Source organism: Podarcis muralis, chromosome 4 (assembly GCF_964188315.1).
Source record: "Podarcis muralis chromosome 4, rPodMur119.hap1.1, whole genome shotgun sequence".
NCBI classification, from domain to species: Eukaryota; Metazoa; Chordata; class Lepidosauria; order Squamata; family Lacertidae; genus Podarcis; species Podarcis muralis.
Genome location: NC_135658.1, coordinates 52,568,119 through 52,585,147, shown reverse-complemented (window position 1 = coordinate 52,585,147; position 17,029 = coordinate 52,568,119). Strand labels below are relative to the sequence as shown.

The window sequence follows — 17,029 nt, the reverse complement described above, 5'->3', positions numbered from 1 at the left end:
AAAGCTTCCCTAAACAGGGCTGCCTTCAGATGTCTTCTAAAAGTCTGGTAGTTGTTTTTCTCTTTGACATCTGGTGGGAGAGCGTTCTACAGGGTGGGTACCACTACCAAGAAGGCCCTCTGCCTGGTTCCCTGTAACACGGGCAAAGGTTCATGGGCTGTGTCACCCTCCTTTCATGCATGGAATAGCAGTAGATACAAAGACCGAAACACAGACATATTGTCTGACTTGCCACATACAGGCTCTGCTGTATTGGTTCAGAGAGGTAGTGACTTTGCCGGTCTTCATGGATAGCTCCTAAGCTACTTGCTTTGGCAAGAAGATATATAGCAAAGTACATCTTTGTCCTTCTCCCACTCTAAATTGGAGACTCAGACTGTCAAAGACTGTTTAGAAGAGGTTTGGGGAGGGGTGTTGGTTTGGTAGGGAAGATGTAGAGCAGCTGTGCTGGCCGAGGCAGATGGGGGATGTCGTTAAAAACATCCAGGGAGCACAAGGTTGGGGGAAGCTGATGTAGAGGCATATGATACGCAAGTCATGAAAAACTGCTTTAGAAAATAGAAAGACGCAAAGCCACGTGATGCAGCTTTTGTTTTGTTGCTTTACTGAGGATAAATCTTTGCATCAAAATGTTGGAAGTACCCTTTTCTATTGACAATTCCTTCCCCCACTCCAAAAAAGTGTGCAGTCTGTCATGAGAAAAGCATCTTCCCTGCAGTTTCCATGGTAAGCACTCCCCCATAATTGAGTCACAGACGCAGGAGGTTATATAAAAGAAGCCAATTTCTGGATCTTACCTAGTGAGGCTGCATTTGTCAGCAGCATACGTAATTTGAGCATCCTTACAACAAACATCACTGGTGGAATCAAAATACCTACAAGCTGTTAAAGACATCATGTTAGTTGTGTACCGTTCTTAGCATCTCTATTCCTTTTAGTACTCTACTTGCTATTAGGCTCACCATTTTATTAAGGTTAATAAACCAACTTTATAGAACAAGGAAGTTGCAGGGGTCAAAGCTGTGGTATGCTGTAGATCTGCATGAAAGAAAATAACAGGATTTGTTGGGAGTTTATATTGGAGGAGTATATATAGAGCAAAGCATATTCTACCCCTGTATTAAAGAAAAGAGAATTCCCTTTTGACTGTCTGGTGAAGAACTCGGGTACCTTGACATTCCAGCAGAGCAGATACTAATAAAAGATATTTCCTTGCCTATTCTTCCAATTTGTCACTTGCCTGGAGGTGAGTAGCAGAAGTTCTGCGGGGAAGTAGCTGGGTGAAAAATTGGCTGCCTGCCTGTCTCCTCTTTCTCTCTCCCCGTTCCCCAGTGACTTGTACAACCTGTGACCCATCAAGCTGAGCAAATCATACCAGCTACACTTGTGGTCTGTCAGGCTGTGACAATTCATATGTTTTTGCAGTCCCAGGCAAGCAGTAAAACCAGGACACATAAGTATTTTATGGGTCATCATCTGCAAGATCTGCACAGTTTGCGTCCTACCAAACTTAGCATAGCTTCTCCCTCTGTGCAATTCCAGGTTGGGACTAGTAGCATACTGCTGTGCTACATAGAGAAAATTGCCTATTGTTCTGAGGCCACTGTAAATAAAACAGACTTTTTAAAAAATGGAGTCTGTTGATATTTGCTTTTTCATTATCTCCCTTTCACCCTCTCTTTCCTCATCACCCAAACCATTTTGACTAAAGATAGTTCTTGAAAGACTGTTTGCTCCTTTTAGGTTTATGCAAGAAAATTAAAAGTATGAGAACAGTTTACAAGTTTCAGCAAGTCTTGGTGTTGTACAATATTGGCTTATGAAAGGGAAAAGGCGGAGAAGGCTCCTCCACCAAGATCAGATATCTGGTGATTACGGTAGATATTTGTCAGTTGAGCAAATAGCCCAGATACCTTGTCACCAAATATATTTGGTAGTACAGTAGTAGGATACTTCCTGGATTCTGTTTTTTTTAAAATGTTTTTCAGAACACTTTTCTTATTTATCCATCTGTCTGAAGCTTAACATTAGTGACCGTTTTATATCCATGAGGGGAGAGTTACTTATAGTATAGCCATCTACCAATTTAAGCTAAGTTTGGTAGTCTGCAAAAATTTATCTTTGGACAAGATCATGCCTCTTTCATCTGAATATTGTAGGAAGTGAAGGTCTTGTCTCTGACATTACTAAGCTTTGGAGGCCACTTGAAGTGCAGCAAGAGTTCATGTTTTCTGATCGTTCCTGACGCCAAGAGAAACTGAAGCAATGAGTAGTATCCAAGCTTTCTAAGGTTTGAAGAAGCAATGAAGCTCTACTCTATGTGCTGAGTTTGAGTTGCTTTGAAATCTGCTTTAAAAGCACCTTTGGATGGTTTGAAGATGTACCTTGAGAAAAAGTCCCATTGGAAAAATTCATTGGATGCGTTTTGATCAAAGCTTGGGTGCCATGTTTCAGGTTTTCCTTCAAGTCAGATCGGCCGGTGATCCTGGTTTTTTGTGTTTGTTTGTGCATGTGTTTTTTCCTGTCCCTGCAATGCTTGTTAGTTATACTCTGCTTTTGCAGTGGGAGGCAGTAATGCTTCTGAGTACTGGTTGCTGGAAGCTGCAGGAGTGGGGAGTGCCGTTGTGCTCATGTCCTACTTGTAAGCTTCCTGTGAGCATCTTATTGGCCACTGTGAGAACAGGATGCTGGACCAGATGAACCACTGGCTTGATCTGGCAGAGCTGTTCTTATGTGGTTTGAATTATCAGGAGCTGCTCGCTATACAGACTTTCCAGCTGTCTCTCTACTCATGGAACTATTTGTGTAAGCAGATCTGTGTGTGTGTGTGTGTGTGTGTGTGTGTGTGTGTTTGTGTGCGTGTGTGGGAGCTGATGGATGGGTGGCCCTGTTTTGCAGCAGGGAGGTGGTATGCCTGGCATTTTAATCTCTTAGTCTGTATTTTGAACTGTCAGGATCAATGCAACTGAGGTTCTCCTATGTAAATAGCACTTCAGCTGAGCCAAATGCTTTATTTGGACATATTTATTATGTATTTATTTCAACAATTCATACGTCGCTTAACACTGTAGTCTTTAAGTGGTGTACAATAAAGTTTCAAAAGATATAATAAAACAGGCTAAAATTAACTGTAAAATCAGAAAAAATTGTAATTACAATGCCTGATGGAAGAAAAAGGTATTCACCTAGTGCTGGAAATTCAACAGGGAGGGAACCTGTCTATCTCAGCTGGGTGGGAATTCCCTGGAATGGGGCCCACAATACTGAGCAACATAGCTCCTGCTTGATACAAGCTCTGTCTTTTTGCCCTGGGGACCACTATCAGTAACTGTTCCATAGACCTTGGTGATTGGTATATAAGGAATCAGGTGGTCCTTAATGCATTCTAGACCCAAGTTGTTAAGGGCATTGTAAATTAATACAAGAAACTGGAACTTGGCCCAGTAGCATATGGGCAGCGAATGCAAGCTCTTAAGCAACAGAGTAACATGCTGGTGGTAGTCTGTCCCTGCCAACAGTCTAGCAGCAGCCTTTGACACCAGCTGGAACTTCCAGACTAGACCCAAGGGTAGCCCCACATATAGCACATTTCAGCAATTCATTCTTGAGGTTCTCAATGCAAGAATTGCCATGGCCAGACTATAATGGGGTGTAGGGGTAAACAAATTTTACCAGGAATGACCAGTTTGTAACCCAGTATCAGTGTTCAACCAACCAAATATTTTTGTGCAGCCGCCAGGTTAGGGGAAGGCTTTGGACGGGCAAAACAACCTGATCCTTTGGTCGGCGGATGCCAGCTGGCTCTTTTAATGGGTGAATGCTTATGCCACCTGGGTGCTGTGAAATTGAAAGGAGAAGGCTCCCTGAGCCTTGTTTTCTTCCATGCAGGTGCAATAATGTAATGGCTGGTTTCCTTAACACCAGCTGCTTCATAATTGGCTACCATGTGGCAATTCCTGATAGGTCATATCTGTTGCCTATTCAGCTCCAGTGCCTGGGGTAGGACAGGTGGAATGTATTCTGTCTTGCCCCACAAGCAACTTAAAGCCTGTCCTGAATTGGATAACACAGTTCTTGACATCCAGATACATAAGTGCAGTGAGAACTTGCCATTCTTCTTAGGAGTGCTTAATCGATCTAGGGCTTGTATATTGATAACTATTTGCTGCTAGGTAACCCTATGCAAAAAGAGGGGGAGGAAAAAACAGGCAGCAACATTCAGGATCTTTAGAACAAGCTCTTATTTTCTTTGGAGCTAAGACTTTTTCTTTTCTAAAAATATTGTCAGATTGATAGCACGTGGGTCCTCTGCTCTCCAGGGAGAGTTTCCGAGTTGCTACAAGTGAGTGGACTTTTCAAGCCCTGCTGACTAAGAAGTTGTTAATAAAAGCTGCCAGTAAGAAACTCCATATTGCAGCAATTAATCACCCATTCCTAATTTTTCCATGTGCAGTTGAACAAGTGACCCTTGCGAGAAAGTGAAGGTTCTTACCTCTCTTCTTGAGCAACTACAGTACTAGGAAGGCATTGTAGCCAGTATTTGTGGAGTAAATGGTTTGGTAGATTGTTTTCGGTTCTACTCCACATGCACTTGTCCTTTTATAGAGAATAAACGATCCCTTCTATAAATATAAAACTGTATGCTAAAAATTCATTTGGGGGAGGGTAAATGTACCCCCTTCCCCAGTATAGATGTTTATCTCTTAATCTAGGTCATATCAGCACAGAAGTCTCTATGCTGTTAGGCAACCGTTCAGCGGTTTTCTGTAAAATTTCCTAATGAACTCTCATTGAGCCCTAACATAAAAGCAGTTGTCTTTGACTCTCTGGCTTCTCTATGCAGGAGTTTAAGGGGCTCCAACTACCCAGGGAACAGACCTTTTTAGAGGCTTCTGTTCTTCCCTTGTAGCATTTACACCCCATTTGTACAGTTTTGTCATCTGCAATCTGTACAAATTGATGTGAATCCGAACAATCTAAGATTTTCTGTTTTATAGTTGGCTAGATATTCATTTTTTAAGTCTTACTTTCTGATGTATAGAGTCATAACAGGTTTCCTTGGAAAATTTCTGGAAGGTGAATGAAGAGACAGGCTAATTTACGGGCTGCGTGGGAAGAGTCAAGTCAGTCATTATTTCTGGAATATGAAATGCGTAATGCATGGCCGATGTACTGCAGTCATAAAATCATTAGGGCCCTGAGCAAGGCATGGGTCAGTATCCACAATGGATTATTTTGTAGGGTTTCATTAATGCTTTGCAAAGGTAGGTTTGCTTCTCAGTCAGTCTTTGAATTTTGTTTAATGTAGGCCATAATCATTTGCATAATATTTTACAAATACCCCAACATATCTTCCAGCTTTTTACAGGGGGAAATGGGTAGATATCTTCTGCTCACTAATAATGTAGTGAACATGCCAAATAGAAAAGCCATTTTCATTGTGTGGTGTTTGTACCTACCCTCCAATTTTAAAAAAGCAATAAAAATGCAGTAATAAATAACTCCATCATTTTGTTTGAAAAGAAAAAAGTTTGTTAGTACAGAAAAACAAAAAAGAAACACACCAGAGAGTACTATAATAAATGAAATTTATTTGTTGTGCTGGTGAAAAATAAACCTATACGAATGTTTTAACAACTTGGTTCACTTACCTACTTCCTTCCATATTTCTTATCATGTGATGCTTTATACATTGGAATCAAATTCTATTGTTTTGTAGATAGTTTGTGTGTTGCTACCACTGATCTAACTTTTTCAAGTGTGATCTCTGTTAACTTTCCCAATAGAATAACCATAGTGTTTAATTATAGTTTGTGTTTTGCAATCGATCTTTTCAATCTAGGCATTTCTTATAGTCCTACAAGTCCACCAGAGATGTTTAAATCTTGCTTGGTCCTGGCCACCCCTCCAAAGATTTTTTGAGATGTTCCTATTATAGTACATAAAAGAAAGTATACTTTTGCAATTGATGCCACACGTGCATACTTTATTTTACAGTGGTACCTTGGTTGTCAAACTTAATCTGTTCAGGGAGTTCAGAGTCGACTCCCAGAACCATTCGAGTGCTTCCTGCACTCAATCGGAAGCCACATCAGCCGCGATATACATTTGGCTTCCAAAGAACGTTTGAAAACTAGAACACTTCTGAGTTTTTGGCATTTGGGAGCCAAAATGTATGTGTGCAAAGGTGTTTGACAACCAAGGTATGACTGTGTATTTATTTATTTAATATTAAATCTACTACCCTTCATCCAAGGACCACAGGACTGTTTACAATATAAAAATACAAAATGTGTAACATAACAAAATAATAACCCTTTGAGGAACATTCCAAAAAAGGTGGCATACACTTCAATTGTGTCTATTTACCAGGACTGTATCTGTTTTCTCATACGGGCTCTTCATAGAGCAAATCACTCCTAAGTTTGCCTTTTGAAGATACCCTGTTCAAATTTTGTTAGTGTTGTCGTTGCTTGTGTTCCATCTCATCATTATCTCACAAGTAAAATTAGTAGTTCCTAAAATAGCCTTTTTGGAACATTACACTTAATACATGTCTATGTAGTTGTGGCATCTAGCGCTTAAGCAAGTTTGGCACAATATCATTGACTAGCTCTCCTCCATTAAGTCCCATCAATTTTTGTGAAACAGTAGAGAATATGCTTGTATTTGTCCTAAAGAAGTAAATTTGGCCTTGTTGCAGATGCCACATTTTGATAGAACCAACTAGAAAAATTGTTTTGAATGCATTATATGGGGAGGGTAGTGCTTTTTCTAAAAAAATGTTTAGGGGTGCTCTCATTTTCCTGCTCATATTGAAATACTGCCCCTCAATGAGGCCAAACATTCACAAAATGTTTAGGGGTATGCGTACCCCTGCGTACCCACAGAAAAAAAAGCACTGGGGGAGGGTCATATCACCTATGTGTTAAATACACACATTGGTCTATTTTTGCAATGCCATTTTACCTGTATAAAGAATGGACATACCTTCTTTTGAATGTTTAGGTTTCAAGCTAGTTAAAGACAAATTTCTTGAAAAGTGTACTTTAGTCCAGCAGTACAGTACTAGAGCACATGAGTTCTTTTCTTTTCTTTTGAAATTATTCCCCGGGAACAAGATGTCTTAAGTATGTGTCTTTTTTCTTGGATTGGATACTGTTTTGATGATTTAATTACTGTGTGACCAGAACTTATTAAATATGCAGGTTGGCACATGCTGTGCATTGATGGCTTTTGTGTAATTTTGTTTTCCAGGGTTAAAGCTGTGAAGTGAAGAAATGATTCCTGCATTTCCTATTTCCCAGGCTTGTACGTATAATACTTCCCCATTCTCATTGTTTACATAGATCCAGGATAAATGAAAGCTCTTTTGAAGTTTAAGGTGCTTGTTAAGACTGGATAATTCTTTGTCTGCGTCCACAGATGCATTCCATTGGGTGATCTTGCCAATGAAGTGTGGGATTAAGAATAAAAGCACTGTAGTGAGATAAATGAATATTTCAGCAGTATACACATATGAGTCATGAGAACTTTAGAAAGGATTAACCACCTGAGGAGCAAATATTAAAATGAGAAATGGTGGTCCTGTTAGCTCTGGAGAAAAGAAAGGGAATTTGGGGTGCATCTAGATTAATTGTACATTAGGTTTTAGTAACCGATTGCCCAAAATAGTCTAAGAGCTCCTAATGTGACATACTCTTCTTTTCATGAATTTCTATAGTGGTGCTCAGTCTTGACTGAAAATAACAAGCTTAGGTTGTTAGAGAAGAGAGAAGATCCATAATCAGGAGCTTGCCAAAAAAAGAAAGAAAAGAGTATTTTTTTGAATTTCCCCCTAAAATAAAATGCACATTTTCAGTTCCAGGGTGATGTTTTCCCACAGACATGATTCAAGAGTCACCCATTGAATGAACCATTCTTTTAAACTTGGGACTCTAACATGTTCTAGCTACTTGTCATGTGCTTCCCATATCCCTCTGATGTGTTTGTAGTGGGGCCCCCTGTGTAAGGGAGATAGGGCATTCACCATTTGTTTCCTTTTCTCTCTCCTGCAATAACCTTCATCTTTCTGCAGGCCAGGGATGCCCATGAGTTCCTCAGTCCTTTCTTTATCAGGAAATCTCCTGCCCCATGCCTTTCATCCCAAAGAAAGGTAGAGTTGGCTTCTGTATAGCTATAACAGATGGCCTTACAACTTGCATGTCCTGACTGGTGTTTCTGGGCAGGGGCCTCCCAAGTTCCTGTAGGTCTTTACCTGCTGGACCACATTCACCAGCAGAGTTGTGGCCTCTTCTCCTTGATCTGTCTTAACTGCCCTCTTAGCACTGTCTTAGAGCATACATATGCATGTGGGGCTCGTAAGACCTTGTAAGGGCAATAAATGTGCAAGGTCTGGTATTGTATTGAGTAAAAGAAGCACTGAGTACTTTGATGGCTGGATTCTGTGTATTTTATTAAACCCCGGTATCTGTAGTAATAGGTCTCCTAACCCCCTGTGTTCAAATAAAGATTAGCGACTAGTTGATCAGAAGGTAGAAGCATTACTGCATATATAACTTGAAAATTAAGATAACAATTGGATTAGTTCAGTTATTGTCTCCACCTCACCTTAACAGTGAGGGCTCACTCCAACATTTGAGCTGATAAGCAGTTTTAAACACTTACAATAAACTTGAGAGCATTGAGAGAAAAGAACACTTCCGAATGACAAGCAGTCCAAGTAATGTGATAATAAATACAGTATCCTTTTCTAGTGCCATATATATATATATATATATATTCTGTTCACAGTAAGGACCTCAAATGACATCCCTCTACATATGGAATAAGGGCTGGTAAACTTAATCAAAAAAGATATTGGGTTGAATCCAACCAAGTTATATTCAGAGTAGATCTGTGGACCTAATTTAGTCATGTCCATTAATTTCAATGGCTCTACTCTAATGTTGATATAACCCTTTGTCATGAAAACATTTTGTATATCATTTCTTCCTGGAAGCTTCTTCTTTCTTCTCTTCCTCTTTTCATGTGCCATTGGATGTGTGTTCAAAGCTTGGAGTCTTTGACCAGTGCACAGAATTATATGTTCCCTTTGAAATCTGCTCAGATGCTTTCACCTATTACTTAGATCTTGATCAGAAACGGTGATTCGTCAATTATATATTTTTTTTATGAGTAAGGCTTATACTTGGACACTGATTGATCTATTTTGTTTTAACTGGTATTGATACATGGGGAATCCCTGTTATCAAAAGTGAAATGTATGTTACTCTTGTCCTGTGTCCTTAATATTAAGGGGTGGAGAAACTGATCAAGTAAGAATCTTCACCGCAGTTGTGATGGTTGCAAGAACTCATTTCAAAATATCTAATTGAAGCTATTGACGAGGCCTCTGGGGTTGGATGCTATCAACTACAGATACATTTGCTAGTTCAGGGTGGTCCAACGCATGGCCTAAGGGCTGCATGTGGCCCCTTGGTGGTGGCCTTCTCAAAGCCAGGTAAGCAAAGTGCTGGGCTTTGAGAAGGAGATGTGAAGGTTCTGAGACGGTCCTAGAGTTCTCCCTCTTCCTCCCCAGCTTTGGAAAGGAGATGGGAAGGCTCTAGGACCCTCTCAGAGCCTCCTTCCCAAAGCATGGCGCCTTGCTTAGCCAGCTTTGGGAAGGCGGCGTGAGGGCTCGTGTGTGTGTGTGTGTGTGTGTGTGTGTGTCAAATTTTCACCTTGTTCCTCCCGCCTGTGCAACAAGACAGTCAGTGGCCCACAGGTATGAAAAGTTGGGCTGTCCTGTGCTTGTTATTTGTGTCTGTCTAATCAATATCTTTAGATACTTCTTGTGGTCTGATTTTCCCTCTTTAAAACCAAGAGAGCTTATGAACTTAATAAAAATTGCCACGTTGAGTCATACCAAAGCTCCAAATATGGCCATATGTCAGAGTATACAACTGGAGGCAAGATAAATGCTACAAGTTGTTTCATCTTCACACACCCACACACCTTTCTTCAATCTTCATACGATAGAGATTTCTGTGTTTCTGTGGTTTGAATTTCTAACAAAACATACATAAAACGTGCTAAATTCTACTAGGCAACAGTTATATAATGCAGCCAAGGAGAAATACAAAAGTGTTATATGATTCTTTCATCCCCAATAGCTTAATGCATAATTAAATCTTCTTCGTTGTTGGCCGTAAGGGAACTATTCTTTTAATTACTGCATGTATCTTAGGCCATTAAAGGCATTCACCCAGAAAAAAATCGCTTGATGGTTTTCTAAAATTTGATATGCATACTTTCTTAGTGTTCCGCTTCCCTTAGATACGGCACTGTCCAAAGGGAAGCCTTCTGAGGAGCAATTGGAACTTTACCCTCTTGGTTTGGCAGACGGCAGTGACTTTTCCAAACTGCACATTATATAGGCTTCACTGTGAACAAATGTGAAATGGTTGGGCTTATTTTTGTGCATGAAGAAATTGTAATGAAGGAATAGCACACAGTTATTGATTTAAAATGAACAAAGGAGAGTTGCTGCTGTTGCACTCATGTAACGAATAACATCTGTATGTAGTGTAACATGATAATTTTAAAATGGCTAAAACAATACATTTTCTGAAGCTCCTAAGATTCTGCAAACTTGATCCACCAGCTACTAAGAGGAAAGGTTAGATTGTTTTTTAATAGCTTAGTAGATCACTCATTGGTCTTGAATGCTTTTAGACAAGTTGCTTTTTCCTTTCTTCATTTTACCTTCCAAAAAGTGAAGAAAGTATAGGTTTGAGAAGAAGCTTAATGCTTGCCGGATTCAGCACATGTGGCCTGATTAAATGCCCGAGATAATATGTTAAATCTATGTGCAACCTTCATAAGAAGCTAGAAGTTCAACAGGTCTTTGTGCTTCAAAACATTTTGAGAAATTCTTCCGATCTTCATTGTCTTTTTTTATTTCAAAACTACTTTGGCCTTTCTTTCCTCCTTCCAAAAAATGCACTTTGGGGATTAAAGACTTCAGAATTGTTTTCTAAAGGTGTAACCTAATTTGTTTATGAGACCTGAAAGAAGCTGTAGGGGTGTTAGTTTTGTACACTGGTACCTCTAGTTGCGGACTTAATCTGTTTCGGGGTGCCGTTCGTATCCTGAAAAGTCCGCAACTAGAGTGCCTCTTCTGCGCATGTGCACGGCGCGATCGAGCACTTCTGCGCACGTGCAGGCGGCAAGCCCAGAAGTAAACACTTCCGGATTTGCTGCGCTCGTAAGCTGAAAGCCTGTAACAAGAGCAGAACGCAACACGAGGTATGACTGTACCTGGTTAATTTTACTTAGCTGTACATGTGAAATGTTTCAGTGGAACTGAGACAAAGTCATTCAATATGTTACCTTTTTAACAGGACATTCTGCCTCTCAGCCTTGTTCCTACATCTGTAAAATTTATAACCAGAATAATCTGGACAGGAGTTATGGTTGAATGAGGATGATTGTGGAGCATATTTCCTCAGAATAAAGGTCTACTGAGATCAGTAGGGCTTATTCCTATGTGTGGATAAGTCCCATGCACACTTACATGAAAGCAAGTCCCATTGAACCCAATGGGGATTGCTTTTAAGTAGAATTACAATGTGAGAGATAAAATGAAATTCAACACCTGCTCGTCCCTTCCCTGAATGAAGCATATAGGAGTCCTCGATTGGTGAAGGACTTTTTTCTTGTCCCGGAAAAGATGGTCAGTTACATACAGGGCTTACCTCCACCTTCTTGCTAGGTAATGAGTTCTAAGGTCAGGGTGCAGGTGTTTCCAAGTTCTGTTGATATGCCACTTTGTAATTACAGGATATGACTGGACCTATACATTTCTCCCTTCAACCATAATTTTAAACTGTTCCACTCCCAACTTCTTTTGCAAATCAGATTCTGTTTTCTGGCTGGTGCATGTCATTACCAAAGCCTTCCCTAGCAACCAGATATAGCTAATAATAGCCCCAAGCCCAGCACCAAAAATACTTAAATGTGGCAGAATATCTCTGAATGTGAGGATGTAGCATTATGGTCTCCCTTAATGCCTTCAGTCTCCTTCAAGTAATTGAATCAAATGAGGCTTATTGTACCGTAAGTAAGACTGGCACTGTGAATTAGGTAAGGTTATTTGAGCCATAAGAGAAATTCCTTTTGCTGTTTCCATATTAAAATAAAATGTTAATTGAACTTAAAATATGTTTTTTTTAATGTGTATTTTTTTATCCCTCATCTGTATATATGTATTTGACTTAATTTCCAGCTTGTGATCTGCTTGGTGAACACATCCTCTTAAGAGACATGTATTGCCTTGAAAAGCCACGCTGTTCTTTGATGTGAGCTGCATAAATTGTTGCTGTTGGACCCTGGAATACAACGCTTTAGGGTTGCAATACTTCAAGAGCATTTAGCTGCTTTTCCCATGGAGCAGAGGTACGTTCTGTGATTTTATTGTACTGTTTTCTCAGTCTGTTATGCACTATACATAATATTCAGTAATGAATAGCCTGCCTTTTCATTGTGAGAGACTTCAAGCCATAGAACGTGAAGCTGTAAGAGATGCTCCATTATCATGTCCAGTCTTCTGCTCCAAGACAGGCACTTCCTTTTTTCCTTTTTTTAACCACACAACAACAACAACTCTATGGTATACCTATTTTGGGAAAGGACCATAGCTCAGTGGTTGAGTACATGCTTTGCATGCCAAAATATCCCAGGTTCAATCCCCGAGAATTCAAAATACAGCTAGGAAAGTCTCCTGATTGAAACTCTAGGGAGCTGCTGGTAGTCACTGTAGACAGTACTGAGCTTCATCAACCAAAGGGCAGACTTGACACCAGGAGCTTCCTGTCCTCCTACAAGTCTCTATCATTGTCCACACTGCGCACACTACCAACAAGAATTAAACTTTGTAGTAACCATGTGATGGGGATCAGGTAGAACTACATAGTTCAGTTCTTATAACTCAGGGCTCTGCAGTTACCATTTGCTGGATACGAACCAAGCACCTAAAAAAAAATGGTGGCTTCAAAGATAGATCACTTGGTGAGGAGAACATTTGCCCCCCAACTGACTTCTGAGAGGACTGAGGGCAAAATCCCTTCCAAAATAGCCAGCTGAAATATTTATAAAAGATGTGTTAGTAGCAACAAGGAATTGGAGATATTCCCCTTTGGACAGATATTCCCCTTTCTCCTTATCCCTTATACTAGAACTTGGGGATATTCAATGACATTGCACAGAAACACACTGAGCCAGTTTGCACATCCCACTGAGGCAAATGATGGCTTAGTAAGACTGGGTGTTCTCAAGAGAGCAGATTGCTCCTCCTGTGCTCCTCCTCATGACCTTCTGCTGCTGAACTTGACTCAGCATGTAACCTTGGTTACACCTTGTGGTTTGTCTGGAGCGAGATAAGCCACAATCCTGGGTTTGGACTACCCACTCAGCCCACACCATGCCTTACCTTACTGCAGCTCAGCATCAGGACCAGAGGAGGACCTTGATATTCTCTCCCGGAACTCTTATGCTTACGTTTTTCTGTTATGCCATTGTTTGGTTTATCATTCCATGCAAGGTCCCCGCTGCTTTGCTGAGCAGCCATCATCTGGGCAGTGGAGAAAAGATTGTTGTCCCTGTTTCCATCTTTCCACTGCTGCAGAGCTGATATAACTCATGAGCTGGGAACTGCAGACAGGCTTCCTGGGGCTTGGTGGGCTGCATAGAGTGGTCGACGGCTGCATGTGACCCACCTGCTCTCCAAAACCAAATTGGGAAGAACTTGTCTGGATCTGAACCACTGTTTCCTTATTGACCAGGCCAGGAGATGACAGATTTTTGTCATGTTGACATGATTAAAGCAAATGAAAGAAGAGGAGCTATGTGCCTTAATTTCCAGGGGTAGATCTTAATTATAACACATTTTTCTAGTTATTGATCAAAGCGTTTCCTTCCACATCTGGTATCACCCTTCCATTGCTGGCCAGTTGCTTTTATATTTAGAGGAAGGAGGGGAGTAGCAGCAGTGTTTTATGTGGTTGAGCTTCCTTCCTAACATGTGCCAATGATAGGACTGCATCCTGAAACATGGGATTTCCTTTCTCTGATCAGTGATCTTACAGCAAGCTGTTCCAACGTGTCAGAAAACATTTAATGCTTTCTGCTACTTTCTTCTCAGCAACACGGATGAAATCTTTTCCAAGTCACATGTGACATGCTTACTACATGGTGATATTGTTAATCTCCATATTGGTATCTAAAACAAGAGAAGCTGCTCTATTTGTCATGTATGATCAAGCTGAGATTCCTGCATGACAGGGTTGGACTAGATGACCCTCTGGATCCCTTCCAGCTCTGCAGTTCTATGACTCTGTGATCAGTATAGTGATTAATAGTTGGGATTAGATGTATAATTTACATTAAGTCTAAAGCTAAGAATGAAAAGTAAGCTGTATTTTTTTTAGCATATCTCCCCCATATTCTCTTAATTTCTTTAGTTTAGCAATATTCAACATCTGTTAGCATTAAATAGTGTAATATTTATTACTGAATTACGATTAAGTTGGCTTGTTTATGAAGCTATTTGGCTGTTCTGATATGGACACCATTAGAACATCTAAACAAAAGAAAGTGATTCTGCCTGTATTCCAATTTAAGCCATAGGTAGCTCTTGTTAAGAGAAATTTTATAAGATTTGATCTGTTAAACCATAAGATGATTTCTCTATCAGTTTTTCCTAGCTTATATCTCTTTGTGCTTTCTGTGCCCCCCAAATGTGCTCCTGGGGGTGGGGGGTTGAGAAGCCCTTTGGAATGACATGAGAAGTGATGGGGGGAGGGTTGTAACAGGGACCAAGGTGTGTAATTCAGTACAATTGTGAACTCTATTTGCACAAGTAGAAATACCTTCAGTTCATACAAAAGTCCCTTTGGATCTAACCCATCCTCTGTTCAAGGAGAAAATACAGGTGCTTCCCTTTTGCCAGATAAGGGGTATATTTTTTGGTTCTTTCTTCCTATCCATTTCCTCTGCGCTCACACACAGGTATCCAGAGCCAAAGCTGATGCACCACATTTTAAATGGCAGCTTGGGACTCCCTTGCATAATGTTTTCCTTGTGATAATTGAGAAGGTGGCAAATTATTTTATCGTGGAGGCTATTGTTAATGTAACAACCCATTTTATTGCATCTCAGTAAGCGTTTTATTGCCTTGATGGTAATAATAGTGTGGTGACTGAGACATCTTCTATCTGCATTTCAAAGATCTGTTTATTTAAAACAGCACAACAACATTTATCATGCCTGTTGTGTGTTGTGTATATACCCTTTAGAGATGCATGGGCATATTCGAGCCCCATTCCCTATTTGGGAATTTAGGCTGTAAGGCACACTTGCTTGGTAATAAGTCTCAGAGTGGCACTTGCTTCTAATTCAACATGTGCAACAACCATTTTTATTACATCAAGATCCCACCTTTCTTCCAAGCATACATGCTTCCCACTTCCCAATTTCACCCTTGCAACAGCCCTGTGGTGTAGATTGGGCTGATAGCTAGTGACTGTTCCAATGTCATCCACTGAGCTTCGTGTGTGAGTGAGGTTTGAATAAGGATCTTCCTAGTCACACAGCTGAGCAACAACGCTTAACTGGGATGTTTCATCAAAAGGCTACTTATCACTCTGAAAAATTCTTAGTAGGCCAAGAAGTGGAACCTAAGGGACAGATCAGTGTTGTTAGAGGTGAGAATTCCTGAGCTGGACATACTTGTTTCCTTAACAGGGGTCTGGGAGTCTGTATTTTCTTATGAGCTGCTGTCTTACAGATGTGAATTTCTATCTATGTGGATGGAATTAATTGGTCTTTGCTGTGGAACTCTTTGCTTACTGGCAACACATTTTTCTTAGGGGCAGTAAATTTTAACAACCAGCTGCATGCCCTTCCAGAGGCGTTGCAGGACTTCCTTGTTGGGCTGGGTTTTAATAGCTGAGGTTAAGCAGGTTAGGATAATATTCTGGGTTAGATCCAGAGTAAAACACAGCTGAATGCTTCTTCCTTTTTGTTGCATTTAGTTCCTATTGAAAGCAACAGGACTTTAACCTATGATGATTTTTTCCACACTGATTTCATGGGTACATATGTATGATGATTACCTTAGTCTGTTTTTTATATATCAATCACATTGTGTTGTGGGAAAAGGTAGGATAGACACCGAAATAAATAACCAAATAAATACTGTGGGAAGAACAGTGTGTGCCAGCTTGAGCTCTGTGGAGGAAAGGTGGGCTATACTGTATTTACTCAAGTCTAATGCACACTTTTTTTGCCAAAGCACACTGTGAAAAATGGGGTGCACCTTAGATTTGATGGCGCATTAGACTCAAGTAAATACGATAAAACTTAAGCTTAAACTGAGCGGATCTTTCCTTTCTTCAAAACTCTGCCGGCGCTAGGGTTTTGTGGCAGGTCAGGTGTTTGCTTCATGATTTTTTGTGCCCGGAAAAGCCTCTTATTTTTATTTTTTCGCTTGTGGGGGAAGCCAGGAAGAAGCTACTAATAAAAATTTATTCTTGTAAAGAGCGAACTTTTTGCTGATGCGCATTACATTCACCAGCTGATTTTTTTTTGTTTCAAGGTTTTGCAAATTGAGGTGTGCATTAGATCCGACTGCACATTAGACTCGAGTAAATACGGTAAATGCCGTAATAAATTAAATAAAAAAATTGTGCTTCAGGGCTAAGAGCAGGGCAGAAGCTGCATGCCAATTCAAATTCTTCCTTTGCCCATATCCACAATATGGATGCTTGTACAGTAGAAGATGTAATGTCATCCTCCTTTGGAGGCAGGTTTAGCAGTTTACTTATGTGCTTGGAGAGCCAGCGAAAGCATTAGCTATGACTGTGTTCAGATGTACATAAACTGACTCTATCATGTAAATGTGAGTAAATGCAGGGTGGGGAGGGAGCAGTATATTGGTCTTAATATGAATCCACTTCCTATAGTCATGTAATTTATTCTTGACATGGAT

The 17,029-nt window shown here is 40.3% G+C and overlaps 1 protein-coding gene across 9 annotated transcripts in view; it reads left to right on the top strand.

Annotated features, from left to right (window-relative positions):
- TIAM1 (TIAM Rac1 associated GEF 1) overlaps positions 1–17,029 on the top strand; it is a 194,497-nt gene that overhangs the window by 39,046 nt on the left and 138,422 nt on the right. For 8 of the 9 annotated variants that reach the window (XM_028727008.2, XM_028727009.2, XM_028727005.2 and 5 more), the window contains 2 exons: positions 7,258–7,311; positions 12,269–12,438. The gene's annotated coding sequence lies outside the window, so the exon portion shown is untranslated. Of the gene's footprint in view, positions 1–7,257; positions 7,312–12,015; positions 12,127–12,268; positions 12,439–17,029 lie in introns of those variants that run through there. The other variant, XM_028727006.2, reaches the window with a different exon arrangement.